We start from the raw sequence: 23,589 nt of genomic DNA, 5'->3' as shown, positions 1-23,589 counted from the left end.
GAGCGCGTACACATCTGAGCTCTGGAGAAGCAGCGAGATGGAATGGAAAAATGGCCCCTCCGCACGAGGGACAGAGGGGCAGCAGCAAAGAACGTGTGGCAAGACAAGGTAGGGCGGGGAAGTGGCGAGAGACCGTTGAAAGGCCCCTGGAGAGTGGAGTGTGAAAGGGCGCATGTGGGAGCGGAAAGCCGGAGACCAAGAAGAGAGCCTTAAAAGTCAGAAGGAAAAAAACCCCTTGGGGGTGAAGCCTTTGGATTCATAGAAGCCAAGCAGAAGCCTTCCCTGACCGGGAATCGAACCCAGGCCGCGGCGGTGAGAGCGCCATATCCTGACCACTAGACCATCAGGGAGCTGCGTGGGTGAGCTGTGCCGAAGTGCTAACGTGTGTATCCGCCCCTCATGCCAAGTAGAGGCGAGGAAAAGTTGGAGTCCTGCTGCCACTGGCCTGGGCGCTACAAGTCTTAAGGGTCGTTAAAGAAAGGCCACCAACTGCCTTCTCTGAGGATCGAACTCAGGACCTTCAGATTATGAGACTGACGCGCTGCCCACTGCGCTAAGGAGGCCAGGCTGAAGTGCGGCCCCGCGGCTGGCTTGAGGGTTCCTGACATCGCCTTCTTATCGGCCGACACACTGCAGCTGAGTAGCCCGGCAGGGGGCCACTCCCTCCTTCTTAGCTGGAAATACGGACGCCAGCCCATCCCACAGGAGGGGCAGCCAAGAGATGGCCTTCCCTGACGGTCAAAGGAAGTCGAATCGGCTCGCTGAGCGCGTACACATCTGAGCTCTGGAGAAGCAGCGAGATGGAATGGAAAAATGGCCCCTCCGCACGAGGGACAGAGGGGCAGCAGCAAAGAACGTGTGGCAAGACAAGGTAGGGCGGGGAAGTGGCGAGAGACCGTTGAAAGGCCCCTGGAGAGTGGAGTGTGAAAGGGCGCATGTGGGAGCGGAAAGCCGGAGACCAAGAAGAGAGCCTTAAAAGTCAGAAGGAAAAAAACCCCTTGGGGGTGAAGCCTTTGGATTCATAGAAGCCAAGCAGAAGCCTTCCCTGACCGGGAATCGAACCCAGGCCGCGGCGGTGAGAGCGCCATATCCTGACCACTAGACCATCAGGGAGCTGCGTGGGTGAGCTGTGCCGAAGTGCTAACGTGTGTATCCGCCCCTCATGCCAAGTAGAGGCGAGGAAAAGTTGGAGTCCTGCTGCCACTGGCCTGGGCGCTACAAGTCTTAAGGGTCGTTAAAGAAAGGCCACCAACTGCCTTCTCTGAGGATCGAACTCAGGACCTTCAGATTATGAGACTGACGCGCTGCCCACTGCGCTAAGGAGGCCAGGCTGAAGTGCGGCCCCGCGGCTGGCTTGAGGGTTCCTGACATCGCCTTCTTATCGGCCGACACACTGCAGCTGAGTAGCCCGGCAGGGGGCCACTCCCTCCTTCTTAGCTGGAAATACGGACGCCAGCCCATCCCACAGGAGGGGCAGCCAAGAGATGGCCTTCCCTGACGGTCAAAGGAAGTCGAATCGGCTCGCTGAGCGCGTACACATCTGAGCTCTGGAGAAGCAGCGAGATGGAATGGAAAAATGGCCCCTCCGCACGAGGGACAGAGGGGCAGCAGCAAAGAACGTGTGGCAAGACAAGGTAGGGCGGGGAAGTGGCGAGAGACCGTTGAAAGGCCCCTGGAGAGTGGAGTGTGAAAGGGCGCATGTGGGAGCGGAAAGCCGGAGACCAAGAAGAGAGCCTTAAAAGTCAGAAGGAAAAAAACCCCTTGGGGGTGAAGCCTTTGGATTCATAGAAGCCAAGCAGAAGCCTTCCCTGACCGGGAATCGAACCCAGGCCGCGGCGGTGAGAGCGCCATATCCTGACCACTAGACCATCAGGGAGCTGCGTGGGTGAGCTGTGCCGAAGTGCTAACGTGTGTATCCGCCCCTCATGCCAAGTAGAGGCGAGGAAAAGTTGGAGTCCTGCTGCCACTGGCCTGGGCGCTACAAGTCTTAAGGGTCGTTAAAGAAAGGCCACCAACTGCCTTCTCTGAGGATCGAACTCAGGACCTTCAGATTATGAGACTGACGCGCTGCCCACTGCGCTAAGGAGGCCAGGCTGAAGTGCGGCCCCGCGGCTGGCTTGAGGGTTCCTGACATCGCCTTCTTATCGGCCGACACACTGCAGCTGAGTAGCCCGGCAGGGGGCCACTCCCTCCTTCTTAGCTGGAAATACGGACGCCAGCCCATCCCACAGGAGGGGCAGCCAAGAGATGGCCTTCCCTGACGGTCAAAGGAAGTCGAATCGGCTCGCTGAGCGCGTACACATCTGAGCTCTGGAGAAGCAGCGAGATGGAATGGAAAAATGGCCCCTCCGCACGAGGGACAGAGGGGCAGCAGCAAAGAACGTGTGGCAAGACAAGGTAGGGCGGGGAAGTGGCGAGAGACCGTTGAAAGGCCCCTGGAGAGTGGAGTGTGAAAGGGCGCATGTGGGAGCGGAAAGCCGGAGACCAAGAAGAGAGCCTTAAAAGTCAGAAGGAAAAAAACCCCTTGGGGGTGAAGCCTTTGGATTCATAGAAGCCAAGCAGAAGCCTTCCCTGACCGGGAATCGAACCCAGGCCGCGGCGGTGAGAGCGCCATATCCTGACCACTAGACCATCAGGGAGCTGCGTGGGTGAGCTGTGCCGAAGTGCTAACGTGTGTATCCGCCCCTCATGCCAAGTAGAGGCGAGGAAAAGTTGGAGTCCTGCTGCCACTGGCCTGGGCGCTACAAGTCTTAAGGGTCGTTAAAGAAAGGCCACCAACTGCCTTCTCTGAGGATCGAACTCAGGACCTTCAGATTATGAGACTGACGCGCTGCCCACTGCGCTAAGGAGGCCAGGCTGAAGTGCGGCCCCGCGGCTGGCTTGAGGGTTCCTGACATCGCCTTCTTATCGGCCGACACACTGCAGCTGAGTAGCCCGGCAGGGGGCCACTCCCTCCTTCTTAGCTGGAAATACGGACGCCAGCCCATCCCACAGGAGGGGCAGCCAAGAGATGGCCTTCCCTGACGGTCAAAGGAAGTCGAATCGGCTCGCTGAGCGCGTACACATCTGAGCTCTGGAGAAGCAGCGAGATGGAATGGAAAAATGGCCCCTCCGCACGAGGGACAGAGGGGCAGCAGCAAAGAACGTGTGGCAAGACAAGGTAGGGCGGGGAAGTGGCGAGAGACCGTTGAAAGGCCCCTGGAGAGTGGAGTGTGAAAGGGCGCATGTGGGAGCGGAAAGCCGGAGACCAAGAAGAGAGCCTTAAAAGTCAGAAGGAAAAAAACCCCTTGGGGGTGAAGCCTTTGGATTCATAGAAGCCAAGCAGAAGCCTTCCCTGACCGGGAATCGAACCCAGGCCGCGGCGGTGAGAGCGCCATATCCTGACCACTAGACCATCAGGGAGCTGCGTGGGTGAGCTGTGCCGAAGTGCTAACGTGTGTATCCGCCCCTCATGCCAAGTAGAGGCGAGGAAAAGTTGGAGTCCTGCTGCCACTGGCCTGGGCGCTACAAGTCTTAAGGGTCGTTAAAGAAAGGCCACCAACTGCCTTCTCTGAGGATCGAACTCAGGACCTTCAGATTATGAGACTGACGCGCTGCCCACTGCGCTAAGGAGGCCAGGCTGAAGTGCGGCCCCGCGGCTGGCTTGAGGGTTCCTGACATCGCCTTCTTATCGGCCGACACACTGCAGCTGAGTAGCCCGGCAGGGGGCCACTCCCTCCTTCTTAGCTGGAAATACGGACGCCAGCCCATCCCACAGGAGGGGCAGCCAAGAGATGGCCTTCCCTGACGGTCAAAGGAAGTCGAATCGGCTCGCTGAGCGCGTACACATCTGAGCTCTGGAGAAGCAGCGAGATGGAATGGAAAAATGGCCCCTCCGCACGAGGGACAGAGGGGCAGCAGCAAAGAACGTGTGGCAAGACAAGGTAGGGCGGGGAAGTGGCGAGAGACCGTTGAAAGGCCCCTGGAGAGTGGAGTGTGAAAGGGCGCATGTGGGAGCGGAAAGCCGGAGACCAAGAAGAGAGCCTTAAAAGTCAGAAGGAAAAAAACCCCTTGGGGGTGAAGCCTTTGGATTCATAGAAGCCAAGCAGAAGCCTTCCCTGACCGGGAATCGAACCCAGGCCGCGGCGGTGAGAGCGCCATATCCTGACCACTAGACCATCAGGGAGCTGCGTGGGTGAGCTGTGCCGAAGTGCTAACGTGTGTATCCGCCCCTCATGCCAAGTAGAGGCGAGGAAAAGTTGGAGTCCTGCTGCCACTGGCCTGGGCGCTACAAGTCTTAAGGGTCGTTAAAGAAAGGCCACCAACTGCCTTCTCTGAGGATCGAACTCAGGACCTTCAGATTATGAGACTGACGCGCTGCCCACTGCGCTAAGGAGGCCAGGCTGAAGTGCGGCCCCGCGGCTGGCTTGAGGGTTCCTGACATCGCCTTCTTATCGGCCGACACACTGCAGCTGAGTAGCCCGGCAGGGGGCCACTCCCTCCTTCTTAGCTGGAAATACGGACGCCAGCCCATCCCACAGGAGGGGCAGCCAAGAGATGGCCTTCCCTGACGGTCAAAGGAAGTCGAATCGGCTCGCTGAGCGCGTACACATCTGAGCTCTGGAGAAGCAGCGAGATGGAATGGAAAAATGGCCCCTCCGCACGAGGGACAGAGGGGCAGCAGCAAAGAACGTGTGGCAAGACAAGGTAGGGCGGGGAAGTGGCGAGAGACCGTTGAAAGGCCCCTGGAGAGTGGAGTGTGAAAGGGCGCATGTGGGAGCGGAAAGCCGGAGACCAAGAAGAGAGCCTTAAAAGTCAGAAGGAAAAAAACCCCTTGGGGGTGAAGCCTTTGGATTCATAGAAGCCAAGCAGAAGCCTTCCCTGACCGGGAATCGAACCCAGGCCGCGGCGGTGAGAGCGCCATATCCTGACCACTAGACCATCAGGGAGCTGCGTGGGTGAGCTGTGCCGAAGTGCTAACGTGTGTATCCGCCCCTCATGCCAAGTAGAGGCGAGGAAAAGTTGGAGTCCTGCTGCCACTGGCCTGGGCGCTACAAGTCTTAAGGGTCGTTAAAGAAAGGCCACCAACTGCCTTCTCTGAGGATCGAACTCAGGACCTTCAGATTATGAGACTGACGCGCTGCCCACTGCGCTAAGGAGGCCAGGCTGAAGTGCGGCCCCGCGGCTGGCTTGAGGGTTCCTGACATCGCCTTCTTATCGGCCGACACACTGCAGCTGAGTAGCCCGGCAGGGGGCCACTCCCTCCTTCTTAGCTGGAAATACGGACGCCAGCCCATCCCACAGGAGGGGCAGCCAAGAGATGGCCTTCCCTGACGGTCAAAGGAAGTCGAATCGGCTCGCTGAGCGCGTACACATCTGAGCTCTGGAGAAGCAGCGAGATGGAATGGAAAAATGGCCCCTCCGCACGAGGGACAGAGGGGCAGCAGCAAAGAACGTGTGGCAAGACAAGGTAGGGCGGGGAAGTGGCGAGAGACCGTTGAAAGGCCCCTGGAGAGTGGAGTGTGAAAGGGCGCATGTGGGAGCGGAAAGCCGGAGACCAAGAAGAGAGCCTTAAAAGTCAGAAGGAAAAAAACCCCTTGGGGGTGAAGCCTTTGGATTCATACAAGCCAAGCAGAAGCCTTCCCTGACCGGGAATCGAACCCAGGCCGCGGCGGTGAAAGCGCCATATCCTGACCACTAGACCATCAGGGAGCTGCGTGGGTGAGCTGTGCCGAAGTGCTAACGTGTGTATCCGCCCCTCATGCCAAGTAGAGGCGAGGAAAAGTTGGAGTCCTGCTGCCACTGGCCTGGGCGCTACAAGTCTTAAGGGTCGTTAAAGAAAGGCCACCAACTGCCTTCTCTGAGGATCGAACTCAGGACCTTCAGATTATGAGACTGACGCGCTGCCCACTGCGCTAAGGAGGCCAGGCTGAAGTGCGGCCCCGCGGCTGGCTTGAGGGTTCCTGACATCGCCTTCTTATCGGCCGACACACTGCAGCTGAGTAGCCCGGCAGGGGGCCACTCCCTCCTTCTTAGCTGGAAATACGGACGCCAGCCCATCCCACAGGAGGGGCAGCCAAGAGATGGCCTTCCCTGACGGTCAAAGGAAGTCGAATCGGCTCGCTGAGCGCGTACACATCTGAGCTCTGGAGAAGCAGCGAGATGGAATGGAAAAATGGCCCCTCCGCACGAGGGACAGAGGGGCAGCAGCAAAGAACGTGTGGCAAGACAAGGTAGGGCGGGGAAGTGGCGAGAGACCGTTGAAAGGCCCCTGGAGAGTGGAGTGTGAAAGGGCGCATGTGGGAGCGGAAAGCCGGAGACCAAGAAGAGAGCCTTAAAAGTCAGAAGGAAAAAAACCCCTTGGGGGTGAAGCCTTTGGATTCATAGAAGCCAAGCAGAAGCCTTCCCTGACCGGGAATCGAACCCAGGCCGCGGCGGTGAGAGCGCCATATCCTGACCACTAGACCATCAGGGAGCTGCGTGGGTGAGCTGTGCCGAAGTGCTAACGTGTGTATCCGCCCCTCATGCCAAGTAGAGGCGAGGAAAAGTTGGAGTCCTGCTGCCACTGGCCTGGGCGCTACAAGTCTTAAGGGTCGTTAAAGAAAGGCCACCAACTGCCTTCTCTGAGGATCGAACTCAGGACCTTCAGATTATGAGACTGACGCGCTGCCCACTGCGCTAAGGAGGCCAGGCTGAAGTGCGGCCCCGCGGCTGGCTTGAGGGTTCCTGACATCGCCTTCTTATCGGCCGACACACTGCAGCTGAGTAGCCCGGCAGGGGGCCACTCCCTCCTTCTTAGCTGGAAATACGGACGCCAGCCCATCCCACAGGAGGGGCAGCCAAGAGATGGCCTTCCCTGACGGTCAAAGGAAGTCGAATCGGCTCGCTGAGCGCGTACACATCTGAGCTCTGGAGAAGCAGCGAGATGGAATGGAAAAATGGCCCCTCCGCACGAGGGACAGAGGGGCAGCAGCAAAGAACGTGTGGCAAGACAAGGTAGGGCGGGGAAGTGGCGAGAGACCGTTGAAAGGCCCCTGGAGAGTGGAGTGTGAAAGGGCGCATGTGGGAGCGGAAAGCCGGAGACCAAGAAGAGAGCCTTAAAAGTCAGAAGGAAAAAAACCCCTTGGGGGTGAAGCCTTTGGATTCATAGAAGCCAAGCAGAAGCCTTCCCTGACCGGGAATCGAACCCAGGCCGCGGCGGTGAAAGCGCCATATCCTGACCACTAGACCATCAGGGAGCTGCGTGGGTGAGCTGTGCCGAAGTGCTAACGTGTGTATCCGCCCCTCATGCCAAGTAGAGGCGAGGAAAAGTTGGAGTCCTGCTGCCACTGGCCTGGGCGCTACAAGTCTTAAGGGTCGTTAAAGAAAGGCCACCAACTGCCTTCTCTGAGGATCGAACTCAGGACCTTCAGATTATGAGACTGACGCGCTGCCCACTGCGCTAAGGAGGCCAGGCTGAAGTGCGGCCCCGCGGCTGGCTTGAGGGTTCCTGACATCGCCTTCTTATCGGCCGACACACTGCAGCTGAGTAGCCCGGCAGGGGGCCACTCCCTCCTTCTTAGCTGGAAATACGGACGCCAGCCCATCCCACAGGAGGGGCAGCCAAGAGATGGCCTTCCCTGACGGTCAAAGGAAGTCGAATCGGCTCGCTGAGCGCGTACACATCTGAGCTCTGGAGAAGCAGCGAGATGGAATGGAAAAATGGCCCCTCCGCACGAGGGACAGAGGGGCAGCAGCAAAGAACGTGTGGCAAGACAAGGTAGGGCGGGGAAGTGGCGAGAGACCGTTGAAAGGCCCCTGGAGAGTGGAGTGTGAAAGGGCGCATGTGGGAGCGGAAAGCCGGAGACCAAGAAGAGAGCCTTAAAAGTCAGAAGGAAAAAAACCCCTTGGGGGTGAAGCCTTTGGATTCATAGAAGCCAAGCAGAAGCCTTCCCTGACCGGGAATCGAACCCAGGCCGCGGCGGTGAGAGCGCCATATCCTGACCACTAGACCATCAGGGAGCTGCGTGGGTGAGCTGTGCCGAAGTGCTAACGTGTGTATCCGCCCCTCATGCCAAGTAGAGGCGAGGAAAAGTTGGAGTCCTGCTGCCACTGGCCTGGGCGCTACAAGTCTTAAGGGTCGTTAAAGAAAGGCCACCAACTGCCTTCTCTGAGGATCGAACTCAGGACCTTCAGATTATGAGACTGACGCGCTGCCCACTGCGCTAAGGAGGCCAGGCTGAAGTGCGGCCCCGCGGCTGGCTTGAGGGTTCCTGACATCGCCTTCTTATCGGCCGACACACTGCAGCTGAGTAGCCCGGCAGGGGGCCACTCCCTCCTTCTTAGCTGGAAATACGGACGCCAGCCCATCCCACAGGAGGGGCAGCCAAGAGATGGCCTTCCCTGACGGTCAAAGGAAGTCGAATCGGCTCGCTGAGCGCGTACACATCTGAGCTCTGGAGAAGCAGCGAGATGGAATGGAAAAATGGCCCCTCCGCACGAGGGACAGAGGGGCAGCAGCAAAGAACGTGTGGCAAGACAAGGTAGGGCGGGGAAGTGGCGAGAGACCGTTGAAAGGCCCCTGGAGAGTGGAGTGTGAAAGGGCGCATGTGGGAGCGGAAAGCCGGAGACCAAGAAGAGAGCCTTAAAAGTCAGAAGGAAAAAAACCCCTTGGGGGTGAAGCCTTTGGATTCATAGAAGCCAAGCAGAAGCCTTCCCTGACCGGGAATCGAACCCAGGCCGCGGCGGTGAAAGCGCCATATCCTGACCACTAGACCATCAGGGAGCTGCGTGGGTGAGCTGTGCCGAAGTGCTAACGTGTGTATCCGCCCCTCATGCCAAGTAGAGGCGAGGAAAAGTTGGAGTCCTGCTGCCACTGGCCTGGGCGCTACAAGTCTTAAGGGTCGTTAAAGAAAGGCCACCAACTGCCTTCTCTGAGGATCGAACTCAGGACCTTCAGATTATGAGACTGACGCGCTGCCCACTGCGCTAAGGAGGCCAGGCTGAAGTGCGGCCCCGCGGCTGGCTTGAGGGTTCCTGACATCGCCTTCTTATCGGCCGACACACTGCAGCTGAGTAGCCCGGCAGGGGGCCACTCCCTCCTTCTTAGCTGGAAATACGGACGCCAGCCCATCCCACAGGAGGGGCAGCCAAGAGATGGCCTTCCCTGACGGTCAAAGGAAGTCGAATCGGCTCGCTGAGCGCGTACACATCTGAGCTCTGGAGAAGCAGCGAGATGGAATGGAAAAATGGCCCCTCCGCACGAGGGACAGAGGGGCAGCAGCAAAGAACGTGTGGCAAGACAAGGTAGGGCGGGGAAGTGGCGAGAGACCGTTGAAAGGCCCCTGGAGAGTGGAGTGTGAAAGGGCGCATGTGGGAGCGGAAAGCCGGAGACCAAGAAGAGAGCCTTAAAAGTCAGAAGGAAAAAAACCCCTTGGGGATGAAGCCTTTGGATTCATACAAGCCAAGCAGAAGCCTTCCCTGACCAGGAATCGAACCCAGGCCGCGGCGGTGAAAGCGCCATATCCTGACCACTAGACCATCAGGGAGCTGCGTGGGTGAGCTGTGCCGAAGTGCTAACGTGTGTATCCGCCCCTCATGCCAAGTAGAGGCGAGGAAAAGTTGGAGTCCTGCTGCCACTGGCCTGGGCGCTACAAGTCTTAAGGGTCGTTAAAGAAAGGCCACCAACTGCCTTCTCTGAGGATCGAACTCAGGACCTTCAGATTATGAGACTGACGCGCTGCCCACTGCGCTAAGGAGGCCAGGCTGAAGTGCGGCCCCGCGGCTGGCTTGAGGGTTCCTGACATCGCCTTCTTATCGGCCGACACACTGCAGCTGAGTAGCCCGGCAGGGGGCCACTCCCTCCTTCTTAGCTGGAAATACGGACGCCAGCCCATCCCACAGGAGGGGCAGCCAAGAGATGGCCTTCCCTGACGGTCAAAGGAAGTCGAATCGGCTCGCTGAGCGCGTACACATCTGAGCTCTGGAGAAGCAGCGAGATGGAATGGAAAAATGGCCCCTCCGCACGAGGGACAGAGGGGCAGCAGCAAAGAACGTGTGGCAAGACAAGGTAGGGCGGGGAAGTGGCGAGAGACCGTTGAAAGGCCCCTGGAGAGTGGAGTGTGAAAGGGCGCATGTGGGAGCGGAAAGCCGGAGACCAAGAAGAGAGCCTTAAAAGTCAGAAGGAAAAAAACCCCTTGGGGGTGAAGCCTTTGGATTCATACAAGCCAAGCAGAAGCCTTCCCTGACCGGGAATCGAACCCAGGCCGCGGCGGTGAGAGCGCCATATCCTGACCACTAGACCATCAGGGAGCTGCGTGGGTGAGCTGTGCCGAAGTGCTAACGTGTGTATCCGCCCCTCATGCCAAGTAGAGGCGAGGAAAAGTTGGAGTCCTGCTGCCACTGGCCTGGGCGCTACAAGTCTTAAGGGTCGTTAAAGAAAGGCCACCAACTGCCTTCTCTGAGGATCGAACTCAGGACCTTCAGATTATGAGACTGACGCGCTGCCCACTGCGCTAAGGAGGCCAGGCTGAAGTGCGGCCCCGCGGCTGGCTTGAGGGTTCCTGACATCGCCTTCTTATCGGCCGACACACTGCAGCTGAGTAGCCCGGCAGGGGGCCACTCCCTCCTTCTTAGCTGGAAATACGGACGCCAGCCCATCCCACAGGAGGGGCAGCCAAGAGATGGCCTTCCCTGACGGTCAAAGGAAGTCGAATCGGCTCGCTGAGCGCGTACACATCTGAGCTCTGGAGAAGCAGCGAGATGGAATGGAAAAATGGCCCCTCCGCACGAGGGACAGAGGGGCAGCAGCAAAGAACGTGTGGCAAGACAAGGTAGGGCGGGGAAGTGGCGAGAGACCGTTGAAAGGCCCCTGGAGAGTGGAGTGTGAAAGGGCGCATGTGGGAGCGGAAAGCCGGAGACCAAGAAGAGAGCCTTAAAAGTCAGAAGGAAAAAAACCCCTTGGGGATGAAGCCTTTGGATTCATAGAAGCCAAGCAGAAGCCTTCCCTGACCGGGAATCGAACCCAGGCCGCGGCGGTGAGAGCGCCATATCCTGACCACTAGACCATCAGGGAGCTGCGTGGGTGAGCTGTGCCGAAGTGCTAACGTGTGTATCCGCCCCTCATGCCAAGTAGAGGCGAGGAAAAGTTGGAGTCCTGCTGCCACTGGCCTGGGCGCTACAAGTCTTAAGGGTCGTTAAAGAAAGGCCACCAACTGCCTTCTCTGAGGATCGAACTCAGGACCTTCAGATTATGAGACTGACGCGCTGCCCACTGCGCTAAGGAGGCCAGGCTGAAGTGCGGCCCCGCGGCTGGCTTGAGGGTTCCTGACATCGCCTTCTTATCGGCCGACACACTGCAGCTGAGTAGCCCGGCAGGGGGCCACTCCCTCCTTCTTAGCTGGAAATACGGACGCCAGCCCATCCCACAGGAGGGGCAGCCAAGAGATGGCCTTCCCTGACGGTCAAAGGAAGTCGAATCGGCTCGCTGAGCGCGTACACATCTGAGCTCTGGAGAAGCAGCGAGATGGAATGGAAAAATGGCCCCTCCGCACGAGGGACAGAGGGGCAGCAGCAAAGAACGTGTGGCAAGACAAGGTAGGGCGGGGAAGTGGCGAGAGACCGTTGAAAGGCCCCTGGAGAGTGGAGTGTGAAAGGGCGCATGTGGGAGCGGAAAGCCGGAGACCAAGAAGAGAGCCTTAAAAGTCAGAAGGAAAAAAACCCCTTGGGGGTGAAGCCTTTGGATTCATAGAAGCCAAGCAGAAGCCTTCCCTGACCGGGAATCGAACCCAGGCCGCGGCGGTGAGAGCGCCATATCCTGACCACTAGACCATCAGGGAGCTGCGTGGGTGAGCTGTGCCGAAGTGCTAACGTGTGTATCCGCCCCTCATGCCAAGTAGAGGCGAGGAAAAGTTGGAGTCCTGCTGCCACTGGCCTGGGCGCTACAAGTCTTAAGGGTCGTTAAAGAAAGGCCACCAACTGCCTTCTCTGAGGATCGAACTCAGGACCTTCAGATTATGAGACTGACGCGCTGCCCACTGCGCTAAGGAGGCCAGGCTGAAGTGCGGCCCCGCGGCTGGCTTGAGGGTTCCTGACATCGCCTTCTTATCGGCCGACACACTGCAGCTGAGTAGCCCGGCAGGGGGCCACTCCCTCCTTCTTAGCTGGAAATACGGACGCCAGCCCATCCCACAGGAGGGGCAGCCAAGAGATGGCCTTCCCTGACGGTCAAAGGAAGTCGAATCGGCTCGCTGAGCGCGTACACATCTGAGCTCTGGAGAAGCAGCGAGATGGAATGGAAAAATGGCCCCTCCGCACGAGGGACAGAGGGGCAGCAGCAAAGAACGTGTGGCAAGACAAGGTAGGGCGGGGAAGTGGCGAGAGACCGTTGAAAGGCCCCTGGAGAGTGGAGTGTGAAAGGGCGCATGTGGGAGCGGAAAGCCGGAGACCAAGAAGAGAGCCTTAAAAGTCAGAAGGAAAAAAACCCCTTGGGGGTGAAGCCTTTGGATTCATACAAGCCAAGCAGAAGCCTTCCCTGACCGGGAATCGAACCCAGGCCGCGGCGGTGAAAGCGCCATATCCTGACCACTAGACCATCAGGGAGCTGCGTGGGTGAGCTGTGCCGAAGTGCTAACGTGTGTATCCGCCCCTCATGCCAAGTAGAGGCGAGGAAAAGTTGGAGTCCTGCTGCCACTGGCCTGGGCGCTACAAGTCTTAAGGGTCGTTAAAGAAAGGCCACCAACTGCCTTCTCTGAGGATCGAACTCAGGACCTTCAGATTATGAGACTGACGCGCTGCCCACTGCGCTAAGGAGGCCAGGCTGAAGTGCGGCCCCGCGGCTGGCTTGAGGGTTCCTGACATCGCCTTCTTATCGGCCGACACACTGCAGCTGAGTAGCCCGGCAGGGGGCCACTCCCTCCTTCTTAGCTGGAAATACGGACGCCAGCCCATCCCACAGGAGGGGCAGCCAAGAGATGGCCTTCCCTGACGGTCAAAGGAAGTCGAATCGGCTCGCTGAGCGCGTACACATCTGAGCTCTGGAGAAGCAGCGAGATGGAATGGAAAAATGGCCCCTCCGCACGAGGGACAGAGGGGCAGCAGCAAAGAACGTGTGGCAAGACAAGGTAGGGCGGGGAAGTGGCGAGAGACCGTTGAAAGGCCCCTGGAGAGTGGAGTGTGAAAGGGCGCATGTGGGAGCGGAAAGCCGGAGACCAAGAAGAGAGCCTTAAAAGTCAGAAGGAAAAAAACCCCTTGGGGATGAAGCCTTTGGATTCATACAAGCCAAGCAGAAGCCTTCCCTGACCAGGAATCGAACCCAGGCCGCGGCGGTGAAAGCGCCATATCCTGACCACTAGACCATCAGGGAGCTGCGTGGGTGAGCTGTGCCGAAGTGCTAACGTGTGTATCCGCCCCTCATGCCAAGTAGAGGCGAGGAAAAGTTGGAGTCCTGCTGCCACTGGCCTGGGCGCTACAAGTCTTAAGGGTCGTTAAAGAAAGGCCACCAACTGCCTTCTCTGAGGATCGAACTCAGGACCTTCAGATTATGAGACTGACGCGCTGCCCACTGCGCTAAGGAGGCCAGGCTGAAGTGCGGCCCCGCGGCTGGCTTGAGGGTTCCTGACATCGCCTTCTTATCGGCCGACACACTGCAGCTGAGTAGCCCGGCAGGGGGCCACTCCCTCCTTCTTAGCTGGAAATACGGACGCCAGCCCATCCCACAGGAGGGGCAGCCAAGAGATGGCCTTCCCTGACGGTCAAAGGAAGTCGAATCGGCTCGCTGAGCGCGTACACATCTGAGCTCTGGAGAAGCAGCGAGATGGAATGGAAAAATGGCCCCTCCGCACGAGGGACAGAGGGGCAGCAGCAAAGAACGTGTGGCAAGACAAGGTAGGGCGGGGTGGCGAGAGACCGTTGAAAGGCCCCTGGAGAGTGGAGTGTGAAAGGGCGCATGTGGGAGCGGAAAGCCGGAGACCAAGAAGAGAGCCTTAAAAGTCAGAAGGAAAAAAACCCCTTGGGGGTGAAGCCTTTGGATTCATACAAGCCAAGCAGAAGCCTTCCCTGACCGGGAATCGAACCCAGGCCGCGGCGGTGAGAGCGCCATATCCTGACCACTAGACCATCAGGGAGCTGCGTGGGTGAGCTGTGCCGAAGTGCTAACGTGTGTATCCGCCCCTCATGCCAAGTAGAGGCGAGGAAAAGTTGGAGTCCTGCTGCCACTGGCCTGGGCGCTACAAGTCTTAAGGGTCGTTAAAGAAAGGCCACCAACTGCCTTCTCTGAGGATCGCACTCAGGACCTTCAGATTATGAGACTGACGCGCTGCCCACTGCGCTAAGGAGGCCAGGCTGAAGTGCGGCCCCGCGGCTGGCTTGAGGGTTCCTGACATCGCCTTCTTATCGGCCGACACACTGCAGCTGAGTAGCCCGGCAGGGGGCCACTCCCTCCTTCTTAGCTGGAAATACGGACGCCAGCCCATCCCACAGGAGGGGCAGCCAAGAGATGGCCTTCCCTGACGGTCAAAGGAAGTCGAATCGGCTCGCTGAGCGCGTACACATCTGAGCTCTGGAGAAGCAGCGAGATGGAATGGAAAAATGGCCCCTCCGCACGAGGGACAGAGGGGCAGCAGCAAAGAACGTGTGGCAAGACAAGGTAGGGCGGGGAAGTGGCGAGAGACCGTTGAAAGGCCCCTGGAGAGTGGAGTGTGAAAGGGCGCATGTGGGAGCGGAAAGCCGGAGACCAAGAAGAGAGCCTTAAAAGTCAGAAGGAAAAAAACCCCTTGGGGATGAAGCCTTTGGATTCATAGAAGCCAAGCAGAAGCCTTCCCTGACCGGGAATCGAACCCAGGCCGCGGCGGTGAGAGCGCCATATCCTGACCACTAGACCATCAGGGAGCTGCGTGGGTGAGCTGTGCCGAAGTGCTAACGTGTGTATCCGCCCCTCATGCCAAGTAGAGGCGAGGAAAAGTTGGAGTCCTGCTGCCACTGGCCTGGGCGCTACAAGTCTTAAGGGTCGTTAAAGAAAGGCCACCAACTGCCTTCTCTGAGGATCGAACTCAGGACCTTCAGATTATGAGACTGACGCGCTGCCCACTGCGCTAAGGAGGCCAGGCTGAAGTGCGGCCCCGCGGCTGGCTTGAGGGTTCCTGACATCGCCTTCTTATCGGCCGACACACTGCAGCTGAGTAGCCCGGCAGGGGGCCACTCCCTCCTTCTTAGCTGGAAATACGGACGCCAGCCCATCCCACAGGAGGGGCAGCCAAGAGATGGCCTTCCCTGACGGTCAAAGGAAGTCGAATCGGCTCGCTGAGCGCGTACACATCTGAGCTCTGGAGAAGCAGCGAGATGGAATGGAAAAATGGCCCCTCCGCACGAGGGACAGAGGGGCAGCAGCAAAGAACGTGTGGCAAGACAAGGTAGGGCGGGGAAGTGGCGAGAGACCGTTGAAAGGCCCCTGGAGAGTGGAGTGTGAAAGGGCGCATGTGGGAGCGGAAAGCCGGAGACCAAGAAGAGAGCCTTAAAAGTCAGAAGGAAAAAAACCCCTTGGGGGTGAAGCCTTTGGATTCATAGAAGCCAAGCAGAAGCCTTCCCTGACCGGGAATCGAACCCAGGCCGCGGCGGTGAGAGCGCCATATCCTGACCACTAGACCATCAGGGAGCTGCGTGGGTGAGCTGTGCCGAAGTGCTAACGTGTGTATCCGCCCCTCATGCCAAGTAGAGGCGAGGAAAAGTTGGAGTCCTGCTGCCACTGGCCTGGGCGCTACAAGTCTTAAGGGTCGTTAAAGAAAGGCCACCAACTGCCTTCTCTGAGGATCGAACTCAGGACCTTCAGATTATGAGACTGACGCGCTGCCCACTGCGCTAAGGAGGCCAGGCTGAAGTGTGGCCCCGCGGCTGGCTTGAGGGTTTCTGACATCGCCTTCTTATCGGCCGACACACTGCAGCTGAGTAGCCCGGCAGGGGGCCACTCCCTCCTTCTTAGCTGGAAATACGGACGCCAGCCCATCCCACAGGAGGGGCAGCCAAGAGATGGCCTTCCCTGACGGTCAAAGGAAGTCGAATCGGCTCGCTGAGCGCGTACACATCTGAGCTCTGGAGAAGCAGCGAGATGGAATGGAAAAATGGCCCCTCCGCACGAGGGACAGAGGGGCAGCAGCAAAGAACGTGTGGCAAGACAAGGTAGGGCGGGGAAGTGGCGAGAGACCGTTGAAAGGCCCCTGGAGAGTGGAGTGTGAAAGGGCGCATGTGGGAGCGGAAAGCCGGAGACCAAGAAGAGAGCCTTAAAAGTCAGAAGGAAAAAAACCCCTTGGGGATGAAGCCTTTGGATTCATACAAGCCAAGCAGAAGCCTTCCCTGACCGGGAATCGAACCCAGGCCGCGGCGGTGAAAGCGCCATATCCTGACCACTAGACCATCAGGGAGCTGCGTGGGTGAGCTGTGCCGAAGTGCTAACGTGTGTATCCGCCCCTCATGCCAAGTAGAGGCGAGGAAAAGTTGGAGTCCTGCTGCCACTGGCCTGGGCGCTACAAGTCTTAAGGGTCGTTAAAGAAAGGCCACCAACTGCCTTCTCTGAGGATCGCACTCAGGACCTTCAGATTATGAGACTGACGCGCTGCCCACTGCGCTAAGAAGGCCAGGCTGAAGTGCAGCCCCGCGGCTGGCTTGAGGGTTCCTGACATCGCCTTCTTATCGGCCGACACACTGCAGCTGAGTAGCCCGGCAGGGGGCCACTCCCTCCTTCTTAGCTGGAAATACGGACGCCAGCCCATCCCACAGGAGGGGCAGCCAAGAGATGGCCTTCCCTGACGGTCAAAGGAAGTCGAATCGGCTCGCTGAGCGCGTACACATCTGAGCTCTGGAGAAGCAGCGAGATGGAATGGAAAAATGGCCCCTCCGCACGAGGGACAGAGGGGCAGCAGCAAAGAACGTGTGGCAAGACAAGGTAGGGCGGGGAAGTGGCGAGAGACCGTTGAAAGGCCCCTGGAGAGTGGAGTGTGAAAGGGCGCATGTGGGAGCGGAAAGCCGGAGACCAAGAAGAGAGCCTTAAAAGTCAGAAGGAAAAAAACCCCTTGGGGGTGAAGCCTTTGGATTCATACAAGCCAAGCAGAAGCCTTCCCTGACCGGGAATCGAACCCAGGCCGCGGCGGTGAAAGCGCCATATCCTGACCACTAGACCATCAGGGAGCTGCGTGGGTGAGCTGTGCCGAAGTGCTAACGTGTGTATCCGCCCCTCATGCCAAGTAGAGGCGAGGAAAAGTTGGAGTCCTGCTGCCACTGGCCTGGGCGCTACAAGTCTTAAGGGTCGTTAAAGAAAGGCCACCAACTGCCTTCTCTGAGGATCGAACTCAGGACCTTCAGATTATGAGACTGACGCGCTGCCCACTGCGCTAAGGAGGCCAGGCTGAAGTGCGGCCCCGCGGCTGGCTTGAGGGTTCCTGACAGCGCCTTCTTATTGGCCGACACACTGCAGCTGAGTAGCCCGGCAGGGGGCCACTCCCTCCTTCTTAGCTGGAAATACGGACGCCAGCCCATCCCACAGGAGGGGCAGCCAAGAGATGGCCTTCCCTGACGGTCAAAGGAAGTCGAATCGGCTCGCTGAGCGCGTACACATCTGAGCTCTGGAGAAGCAGCGAGATGGAATGGAAAAATGGCCCCTCCGCACGAGGGACAGAGGGGCAGCAGCAAAGAACGTGTGGCAAGACAAGGTAGGGCGGGGAAGTGGCGAGAGACCGTTGAAAGGCCCCTGGAGAGTGGAGTGTGAAAGGGCGCATGTGGGAGCGGAAAGCCGGAGACCAAGAAGAAAGCCTTAAAAGTCAGAAGGAAAAAAACCCCTTGGGGATGAAGCCTTTGGATTCATACAAGCCAAGCAGAAGCCTTCCCTGACCGGGAATCGAACCCAGGCCGCGGCGGTGAAAGCGCCATATCCTGACCACTAGACCATCAGGGAGCTGCGTGGGTGAGCTGTGCCGAAGTGCTAACGTGTGTATCCGCCCCTCATGCCAAGTAGAGGCGAGGAAAAGTTGGAGTCCTGCTGCCACTGGCCTGGGCGCTACAAGTCTTAAGGGTCGTTAAAGAAAGGCCACCAACTGCCTTCTCTGAGGATCGAACTCAGGACCTTCAGATTATGAGACTGACGCGCTGCCCACTGCGCTAAGGAGGCCAGGCTGAAGTGCGGCCCCGCGGCTGGCTTGAGGGTTCCTGACATCGCCTTCTTATCGGCCGACACACTGCAGCTGAGTAGCCCGGCAGGGGGCCACTCCCTCCTTCTTAGCTGGAAATACGGACGCCAGCCCATCCCACAGGAGGGGCAGCCAAGAGATGGCCTTCCCTGACGGTCAAAGGAAGTCGAATCGGCTCGCTGAGCGCGTACACATCTGAGCTCTGGAGAAGCAGCGAGATGGAATGGAAAAATGGCCCCTCCGCACGAGGGACAGAGGGGCAGCAGCAAAGAACGTGTGGCAAGACAAGGTAGGGCGGGGAAGTGGCGAGAGACCGTTGAAAGGCCCCTGGAGAGTGGAGTGTGAAAGGGCGCATGTGGGAGCGGAAAGCCGGAGACCAAGAAGAGAGCCTTAAAAGTCAGAAGGAAAAAAACCCCTTGGGGGTGAAGCCTTTGGATTCATACAAGCCAAGCAGAAGCCTTCCCTGACCGGGAATCGAACCCAGGCCGCGGCGGTGAAAGCGCCATATCCTGACCACTAGACCATCAGGGAGCTGCGTGGGTGAGCTGTGCCGAAGTGCTAACGTGTGTATCCGCCCCTCATGCCAAGTAGAGGCGAGGAAAAGTTGGAGTCCTGCTGCCACTGGCCTGGGCGCTACAAGTCTTAAGGGTCGTTAAAGAAAGGCCACCAACTGCCTTCTCTGAGGATCGAACTCAGGACCTTCAGATTATGAGACTGACGCGCTGCCCACTGCGCTAAGGAGGCCAGGCTGAAGTGCGGCCCCGCGGCTGGCTTGAGGGTTCCTGACATCGCCTTCTTATCGGCCGACACACTGCAGCTGAGTAGCCCGGCAGGGGGCCACTCCCTCCTTCTTAGCTGGAAATACGGACGCCAGCCCATCCCACAGGAGGGGCAGCCAAGAGATGGCCTTCCCTGACGGTCAAAGGAAGTCGAATCGGCTCGCTGAGCGCGTACACATCTGAGCTCTGGAGAAGCAGCGAGATGGAATGGGAAAATGGCCCCTCCGCACGAGGGACAGAGGGGCAGCAGCAAAGAACGTGTGGCAAGACAAGGTAGGGCGGGGAAGTGGCGAGAGACCGTTGAAAGGCCCCTGGAGAGTGGAGTGTGAAAGGGCGCATGTGGGAGCGGAAAGCCGGAGACCAAGAAGAGAGCCTTAAAAGTCAGAAGGAAAAAAACCCCTTGGGGGTGAAGCCTTTGGATTCATACAAGCCAAGCAGAAGCCTTCCCTGACCGGGAATCGAACCCAGGCCGCGGCGGTGAGAGCGCCATATCCTGACCACTAGACCATCAGGGAGCTGCGTGGGTGAGCTGTGCCGAAGTGCTAACGTGTGTATCCGCCCCTCATGCCAAGTAGAGGCGAGGAAAAGTTGGAGTCCTGCTGCCACTGGCCTGGGCGCTACAAGTCTTAAGGGTCGTTAAAGAAAGGCCACCAACTGCCTTCTCTGAGGATCGAACTCAGGACCTTCAGATTATGAGACTGACGCGCTGCCCACTGCGCTAAGGAGGCCAGGCTGAAGTGTGGCCCCGCGGCTGGCTTGAGGGTTCCTGACATCGCCTTCTTATCGGCCGACACACTGCAGCTGAGTAGCCCGGCAGGGGGCCACTCCCTCCTTCTTAGCTGGAAATACGGACGCCAGCCCATCCCACAGGAGGGGCAGCCAAGAGATGGCCTTCCCTGACGGTCAAAGGAAGTCGAATCGGCTCGCTGAGCGCGTACACATCTGAGCTCTGGAGAAGCAGCGAGATGGAATGGAAAAATGGCCCCTCCGCACGAGGGACAGAGGGGCAGCAGCAAAGAACGTGTGGCAAGACAAGGTAGGGCGGGGAAGTGGCGAGAGACCGTTGAAAGGCCCCTGGAGAGTGGAGTGTGAAAGGGCGCATGTGGGAGCGGAAAGCCGGAGACCAAGAAGAGAGCCTTAAAAGTCAGAAGGAAAAAAACCCCTTGGGGGTGTAGCCTTTGGATTCATACAAGCCAAGCAGAAGCCTTCCCTGACCGGGAATCGAACCCAGGCCGCGGCGGTGAAAGCGCCATATCCTGACCACTAGACCACCAGGGAGCTGCGTGGGTGAGCTGTTCCGAAGTGCTAACGTGTGTATCCGCCCCTCATGCCAAGTAGAGGCGAGGAAAAGTTGGAGTCCTGCTGCCACTGGCCTGGGCGCTACAAGTCTTAAGGGTCGTTAAAGAAAGGCCACCAACTGCCTTCTCTGAGGATCGAACTCAGGACCTTCAGATTATGAGACTGACGCGCTGCCCACTGCGCTAAGGAGGCCAGGCTGAAGTGCGGCCCCGCGGCTGGCTTGAGGGTTCCTGACATCGCCTTCTTATCGGCCGACACACTGCAGCTGAGTAGCTCGGCAGGGGGCCACTCCTTGGGATTGAAGCGTTTGGATTCATACAAGCCGAGGAGGCTCAAGCAGAAGCTTTCACATCTGAGCTCTGGCGAATCAGTCAGATGGCATGGAAAAATGGCCCCTCCGCACGAGGGACAGAGGGGCAGTAGCAAAGAATGTGGCAAGGGTGGGCTGGGATATAATATTTACTTTTTCCTTTCAATTCATGATTTTATAGACCTCTAACGCAGCCCCCCTTAATCATCTTTTTTCTAATATCAACTGTCCCTGACTTTTTTAATCTCTCCTCATATGTTCTATATTTTTAATCATTTTTTTTTCCTGTATCCCTTTTCCAATTCTAATTTTTTTTTTAAAGTGTTGATCCGAAGTACATTTGGCATACAATGTGTAGTTGTATCATTTATTTATATAGTGACATTGTGATATTTTCTTTCTTATTATGTATTCCTTTCATTATGGTTCTTAACATTCTGTTAGCTTTTTTGACTGCTCCTGCGCATTGAGTTGATGATTCAGAGAGCTATCCTCTAGGACTCCAAGATCTCCTTCTTGAGTGATGATAGTTAATTTAAACCCCATCATTTTGTACGTATAGATGTTTAGTCTGGAGGTGTGGCCTCCCTCTGAAGGGAAGCAAGTAACAGGTAGGTGGGGCTGGGCCTTTAAAACCCAGGCCTGCTTGCTAAGTCATGGCCCCGTGGCTGAGGGAGAAGGATTCCTCTTCCTTGGTGCTTGAGCCCAGGGCTGTGCCCAACGTCCACCCAGAGAAGAAGCTGCTGGATTTACCCATGGCATGGGGCCCTGTGGATTCTGGAGAAGCTACCTGAACTGTACGACCTGGAGGCAGGCCTGCCCGAGCTGCCTACTGCTGGGGACCTGGAGGAAGGCCTGCTCAAGCTGCCTACTGCTGGGGGGCCTGAGGACTTAGAGGAACTGTCCTCTGCAGAGGACCCTGCACAGTTTCTGGACCTGCTGTTGATTGACAGCGAGGGACTCGTGGGACTCCCGCATGCCTTCTACCCCAGTAACCCAGAGGGAGATGAGTAGCCTCAGGTACTCTAGGGAGAGGGTGGGAGAAAGAAGCCCAGGGAAGCAGACTATGGTGTGGCTGAGCTGACATTTGCTGTGAGTCAGCTTGTTTCAGTTGGAGCCCCGTTGATGGGACACCCCATTACTGACAGGGCCCTGAGTTGGGACGCAGTGGAGATGGGTGGGCCTGCGTCCCCTTTCCCTCACCTGGGGTGGAAGCTGGCTGAGCGCCAGGAGCTATCCCTTACTGCCTACCCTATCCTGCCCTGCCGTGCCCTGCATAAGGGCCGGGCCATAAACTGCTCATCCTGCTAAGGGATCGAGCCTGTATGGGGTTTCCTGCCTGCCCTACTGAAGGACCGGGCCTGAGACTGCTGACTTGCCTTGTCTAGGGTGTGAGACTGTGTTTGCTTGCTTGCCTGCCCTCCCGAGTGGCTAGGTGAGAGACTGCTTCCTGGTCCTGCTGAGGGCTGTTTCCTGCTGCCGGCCCATCCCTGGCTGAGGGCTGGACCAGAGACTGCTGGCACACCCTGTGGGGCAAGAGACTATTCCCCCAAAGGAGCGGTCTGAACCAGAGCTCACCCTACTGAGGGCCGGAGGCAGCCCCTTAATGCGGATTCCCCGAAGGGCGTAGGCACCTGGAGGTATGGCCTCCTTCTGAGATTGACTCAGAGTGAGAGCCACCGGTGCTGCCCGCTACAGGGGATCTTCTACAAGATGTGATTATGTTTTCCAATGTGCTTTACTTTGTGTTTATCAACACTGAATTTCATCTGCCATTTTGTTGCCCGCTCATCCAGTTTTGTCAGATCTCTTTGTAATTCTTCATAGTGTGCTTTGGACTTAACTATCCCGAGTAGTTTTGTATTGTCTGCAAATGTTGCCACCTCACTGTTTACCCCTTTTTCCAGATCATTTATGATTTATTGCATGTTCATGTTATAGAACAAAGCTATAATGGAACAAGAAGTAACATCCAGTTTTTATTTTTGCTTAGCAGGATTTCTTGGCATGCATGTCTCATTTTGAAATGTCCACAAAAGATAATTTTATGGGGGGAATATCAAAGAAGAGATTTCCCAGATTTTAACCACCAGTATAACATTTCTTGCCATGATCATTTGGAATCCCTAGACTCCAACATCAAATAGCAAGGTTGGTGGCCATTAGGAATTTGGTGCTTTTTTACTTGCCATCATCTTAAAAATAATGAATAGGAGATATAATGTTGGTTATGTTAGGCCAATATGGTCAAATAGTGATTGCCTTTCTCAAGCAAGCATGTTGACTGCTGCAATTTGGCTCACAGCCTGTACTCATCTGCTCTAAGTAATGATATTCTTTTTCCTGGAAGACTAGTATGTTCCATCTGGATATTGTGAATGTGTTAACTCTTGCTGAATAACTCCCACCAGTGTCAATAAAACATGCACATGATCCCCTAACTAAGAAGTTGTGTGTGGGTGTCTCATGCAGGTCATTGTGTAATTGTGACCAAAAAACATGCCTAAGAAATTATGTCTGATTCCTGTTATTACACATGGTGTTTAAACACAGATTATGTTACAAAATATGTAGTATGATTCCATTTGGAATAGGTCTAAATTCAGATTTGTGATTAAATAAGGTTACCTTAAAATGATGTTGAGTCTGGGTGATTTGCCATTTGTGCATGTCTATTTTAATCTTCTTAAATGTTTGGCTTTTATTTTGGAAGGTTCAAACACTATATATATTCTTGTGATAGCCACTCTCCACCCTACTCCCATCCAGACAAAAGTAACTCCCAGGTGACTTGTACTGTAAGGACAACTCCTGTTAGAGATCTAGTTTATTTTTTATGATAGTATTGTAGTGTTCATGGGTACACTGCTTCGTAACGACTGGTTTATAGGTGATAAAAGCCTTGATACCGCTCAAAATGGAAGGAGAGTCTTTAATCTTCTAGCCTGCCATTAGAATATACAGCTGTTGAATATAAAACTGAAACTAGTGGAGTATAAATATATAATCTTTTTAATTCTTAGTATACTCTCATGGTTGAGGTTAAAGACTTGTATACAAAGTGTCCTGATAA

The 23,589-nt window shown here is 56.8% G+C and overlaps 41 non-coding genes across 41 annotated transcripts; all 41 read right to left on the bottom strand.

The window, feature by feature from the left end:
- Window positions 1–278: 278 nt before the first annotated feature.
- On the bottom strand, window positions 279–350 carry TRNAE-CUC (transfer RNA glutamic acid (anticodon CUC)). The gene has a single exon. It is a non-coding gene; the product is annotated as a tRNA-Glu (tRNA).
- A 140-nt stretch (window positions 351–490) lies between these two features.
- TRNAM-CAU (transfer RNA methionine (anticodon CAU)) lies at window positions 491–563 on the bottom strand. The gene has a single exon. It is a non-coding gene; the product is annotated as a tRNA-Met (tRNA).
- Window positions 564–1,041: 478 nt separating this feature from the next.
- Window positions 1,042–1,113, bottom strand: TRNAE-CUC (transfer RNA glutamic acid (anticodon CUC)). The gene has a single exon. It is a non-coding gene; the product is annotated as a tRNA-Glu (tRNA).
- A 140-nt stretch (window positions 1,114–1,253) lies between these two features.
- Window positions 1,254–1,326, bottom strand: TRNAM-CAU (transfer RNA methionine (anticodon CAU)). Its single transcript has one exon. It is a non-coding gene; the product is annotated as a tRNA-Met (tRNA).
- Window positions 1,327–1,804: 478 nt separating this feature from the next.
- Window positions 1,805–1,876, bottom strand: TRNAE-CUC (transfer RNA glutamic acid (anticodon CUC)). Its single transcript has one exon. It is a non-coding gene; the product is annotated as a tRNA-Glu (tRNA).
- A 140-nt stretch (window positions 1,877–2,016) lies between these two features.
- TRNAM-CAU (transfer RNA methionine (anticodon CAU)) lies at window positions 2,017–2,089 on the bottom strand. The gene has a single exon. It is a non-coding gene; the product is annotated as a tRNA-Met (tRNA).
- Window positions 2,090–2,567: 478 nt separating this feature from the next.
- TRNAE-CUC (transfer RNA glutamic acid (anticodon CUC)) lies at window positions 2,568–2,639 on the bottom strand. The gene has a single exon. It is a non-coding gene; the product is annotated as a tRNA-Glu (tRNA).
- A 140-nt stretch (window positions 2,640–2,779) lies between these two features.
- On the bottom strand, window positions 2,780–2,852 carry TRNAM-CAU (transfer RNA methionine (anticodon CAU)). Its single transcript has one exon. It is a non-coding gene; the product is annotated as a tRNA-Met (tRNA).
- A 478-nt stretch (window positions 2,853–3,330) lies between these two features.
- On the bottom strand, window positions 3,331–3,402 carry TRNAE-CUC (transfer RNA glutamic acid (anticodon CUC)). The gene has a single exon. It is a non-coding gene; the product is annotated as a tRNA-Glu (tRNA).
- A 140-nt stretch (window positions 3,403–3,542) lies between these two features.
- TRNAM-CAU (transfer RNA methionine (anticodon CAU)) lies at window positions 3,543–3,615 on the bottom strand. Its single transcript has one exon. It is a non-coding gene; the product is annotated as a tRNA-Met (tRNA).
- A 478-nt stretch (window positions 3,616–4,093) lies between these two features.
- Window positions 4,094–4,165, bottom strand: TRNAE-CUC (transfer RNA glutamic acid (anticodon CUC)). Its single transcript has one exon. It is a non-coding gene; the product is annotated as a tRNA-Glu (tRNA).
- A 140-nt stretch (window positions 4,166–4,305) lies between these two features.
- TRNAM-CAU (transfer RNA methionine (anticodon CAU)) lies at window positions 4,306–4,378 on the bottom strand. The gene has a single exon. It is a non-coding gene; the product is annotated as a tRNA-Met (tRNA).
- A 478-nt stretch (window positions 4,379–4,856) lies between these two features.
- Window positions 4,857–4,928, bottom strand: TRNAE-CUC (transfer RNA glutamic acid (anticodon CUC)). Its single transcript has one exon. It is a non-coding gene; the product is annotated as a tRNA-Glu (tRNA).
- A 140-nt stretch (window positions 4,929–5,068) lies between these two features.
- TRNAM-CAU (transfer RNA methionine (anticodon CAU)) lies at window positions 5,069–5,141 on the bottom strand. Its single transcript has one exon. It is a non-coding gene; the product is annotated as a tRNA-Met (tRNA).
- Window positions 5,142–5,619: 478 nt separating this feature from the next.
- On the bottom strand, window positions 5,620–5,691 carry TRNAE-UUC (transfer RNA glutamic acid (anticodon UUC)). The gene has a single exon. It is a non-coding gene; the product is annotated as a tRNA-Glu (tRNA).
- Window positions 5,692–5,831: 140 nt separating this feature from the next.
- TRNAM-CAU (transfer RNA methionine (anticodon CAU)) lies at window positions 5,832–5,904 on the bottom strand. The gene has a single exon. It is a non-coding gene; the product is annotated as a tRNA-Met (tRNA).
- A 478-nt stretch (window positions 5,905–6,382) lies between these two features.
- Window positions 6,383–6,454, bottom strand: TRNAE-CUC (transfer RNA glutamic acid (anticodon CUC)). Its single transcript has one exon. It is a non-coding gene; the product is annotated as a tRNA-Glu (tRNA).
- Window positions 6,455–6,594: 140 nt separating this feature from the next.
- On the bottom strand, window positions 6,595–6,667 carry TRNAM-CAU (transfer RNA methionine (anticodon CAU)). Its single transcript has one exon. It is a non-coding gene; the product is annotated as a tRNA-Met (tRNA).
- Window positions 6,668–7,145: 478 nt separating this feature from the next.
- Window positions 7,146–7,217, bottom strand: TRNAE-UUC (transfer RNA glutamic acid (anticodon UUC)). The gene has a single exon. It is a non-coding gene; the product is annotated as a tRNA-Glu (tRNA).
- Window positions 7,218–7,357: 140 nt separating this feature from the next.
- Window positions 7,358–7,430, bottom strand: TRNAM-CAU (transfer RNA methionine (anticodon CAU)). The gene has a single exon. It is a non-coding gene; the product is annotated as a tRNA-Met (tRNA).
- Window positions 7,431–7,908: 478 nt separating this feature from the next.
- TRNAE-CUC (transfer RNA glutamic acid (anticodon CUC)) lies at window positions 7,909–7,980 on the bottom strand. The gene has a single exon. It is a non-coding gene; the product is annotated as a tRNA-Glu (tRNA).
- Window positions 7,981–8,120: 140 nt separating this feature from the next.
- TRNAM-CAU (transfer RNA methionine (anticodon CAU)) lies at window positions 8,121–8,193 on the bottom strand. The gene has a single exon. It is a non-coding gene; the product is annotated as a tRNA-Met (tRNA).
- Window positions 8,194–8,671: 478 nt separating this feature from the next.
- Window positions 8,672–8,743, bottom strand: TRNAE-UUC (transfer RNA glutamic acid (anticodon UUC)). The gene has a single exon. It is a non-coding gene; the product is annotated as a tRNA-Glu (tRNA).
- Window positions 8,744–8,883: 140 nt separating this feature from the next.
- TRNAM-CAU (transfer RNA methionine (anticodon CAU)) lies at window positions 8,884–8,956 on the bottom strand. The gene has a single exon. It is a non-coding gene; the product is annotated as a tRNA-Met (tRNA).
- A 478-nt stretch (window positions 8,957–9,434) lies between these two features.
- Window positions 9,435–9,506, bottom strand: TRNAE-UUC (transfer RNA glutamic acid (anticodon UUC)). The gene has a single exon. It is a non-coding gene; the product is annotated as a tRNA-Glu (tRNA).
- A 140-nt stretch (window positions 9,507–9,646) lies between these two features.
- On the bottom strand, window positions 9,647–9,719 carry TRNAM-CAU (transfer RNA methionine (anticodon CAU)). Its single transcript has one exon. It is a non-coding gene; the product is annotated as a tRNA-Met (tRNA).
- Window positions 9,720–10,197: 478 nt separating this feature from the next.
- Window positions 10,198–10,269, bottom strand: TRNAE-CUC (transfer RNA glutamic acid (anticodon CUC)). The gene has a single exon. It is a non-coding gene; the product is annotated as a tRNA-Glu (tRNA).
- A 140-nt stretch (window positions 10,270–10,409) lies between these two features.
- Window positions 10,410–10,482, bottom strand: TRNAM-CAU (transfer RNA methionine (anticodon CAU)). Its single transcript has one exon. It is a non-coding gene; the product is annotated as a tRNA-Met (tRNA).
- Window positions 10,483–10,960: 478 nt separating this feature from the next.
- TRNAE-CUC (transfer RNA glutamic acid (anticodon CUC)) lies at window positions 10,961–11,032 on the bottom strand. Its single transcript has one exon. It is a non-coding gene; the product is annotated as a tRNA-Glu (tRNA).
- A 140-nt stretch (window positions 11,033–11,172) lies between these two features.
- TRNAM-CAU (transfer RNA methionine (anticodon CAU)) lies at window positions 11,173–11,245 on the bottom strand. The gene has a single exon. It is a non-coding gene; the product is annotated as a tRNA-Met (tRNA).
- A 478-nt stretch (window positions 11,246–11,723) lies between these two features.
- On the bottom strand, window positions 11,724–11,795 carry TRNAE-CUC (transfer RNA glutamic acid (anticodon CUC)). The gene has a single exon. It is a non-coding gene; the product is annotated as a tRNA-Glu (tRNA).
- A 140-nt stretch (window positions 11,796–11,935) lies between these two features.
- Window positions 11,936–12,008, bottom strand: TRNAM-CAU (transfer RNA methionine (anticodon CAU)). The gene has a single exon. It is a non-coding gene; the product is annotated as a tRNA-Met (tRNA).
- Window positions 12,009–12,486: 478 nt separating this feature from the next.
- On the bottom strand, window positions 12,487–12,558 carry TRNAE-UUC (transfer RNA glutamic acid (anticodon UUC)). The gene has a single exon. It is a non-coding gene; the product is annotated as a tRNA-Glu (tRNA).
- Window positions 12,559–13,249: 691 nt separating this feature from the next.
- On the bottom strand, window positions 13,250–13,321 carry TRNAE-UUC (transfer RNA glutamic acid (anticodon UUC)). The gene has a single exon. It is a non-coding gene; the product is annotated as a tRNA-Glu (tRNA).
- A 688-nt stretch (window positions 13,322–14,009) lies between these two features.
- TRNAE-CUC (transfer RNA glutamic acid (anticodon CUC)) lies at window positions 14,010–14,081 on the bottom strand. Its single transcript has one exon. It is a non-coding gene; the product is annotated as a tRNA-Glu (tRNA).
- Window positions 14,082–14,772: 691 nt separating this feature from the next.
- Window positions 14,773–14,844, bottom strand: TRNAE-CUC (transfer RNA glutamic acid (anticodon CUC)). Its single transcript has one exon. It is a non-coding gene; the product is annotated as a tRNA-Glu (tRNA).
- Window positions 14,845–16,298: 1,454 nt separating this feature from the next.
- TRNAE-UUC (transfer RNA glutamic acid (anticodon UUC)) lies at window positions 16,299–16,370 on the bottom strand. The gene has a single exon. It is a non-coding gene; the product is annotated as a tRNA-Glu (tRNA).
- Window positions 16,371–17,061: 691 nt separating this feature from the next.
- On the bottom strand, window positions 17,062–17,133 carry TRNAE-UUC (transfer RNA glutamic acid (anticodon UUC)). Its single transcript has one exon. It is a non-coding gene; the product is annotated as a tRNA-Glu (tRNA).
- A 691-nt stretch (window positions 17,134–17,824) lies between these two features.
- Window positions 17,825–17,896, bottom strand: TRNAE-UUC (transfer RNA glutamic acid (anticodon UUC)). The gene has a single exon. It is a non-coding gene; the product is annotated as a tRNA-Glu (tRNA).
- Window positions 17,897–18,587: 691 nt separating this feature from the next.
- Window positions 18,588–18,659, bottom strand: TRNAE-UUC (transfer RNA glutamic acid (anticodon UUC)). Its single transcript has one exon. It is a non-coding gene; the product is annotated as a tRNA-Glu (tRNA).
- Window positions 18,660–20,113: 1,454 nt separating this feature from the next.
- Window positions 20,114–20,185, bottom strand: TRNAE-UUC (transfer RNA glutamic acid (anticodon UUC)). The gene has a single exon. It is a non-coding gene; the product is annotated as a tRNA-Glu (tRNA).
- Between the last annotated feature and the right edge of the window lie 3,404 nt (window positions 20,186–23,589).

The sequence above is a fragment of the Emydura macquarii genome, unplaced genomic scaffold (assembly GCF_026122565.2).
Source record: "Emydura macquarii macquarii isolate MOO-44397 ecotype Brisbane River unplaced genomic scaffold, CSIRO-AGI_Emac_v2 contig_1253, whole genome shotgun sequence".
In the NCBI taxonomy this organism is placed as follows: domain Eukaryota; kingdom Metazoa; phylum Chordata; order Testudines; family Chelidae; genus Emydura; species Emydura macquarii.
This window is presented reverse-complemented; position numbering and strand designations above follow the sequence as displayed.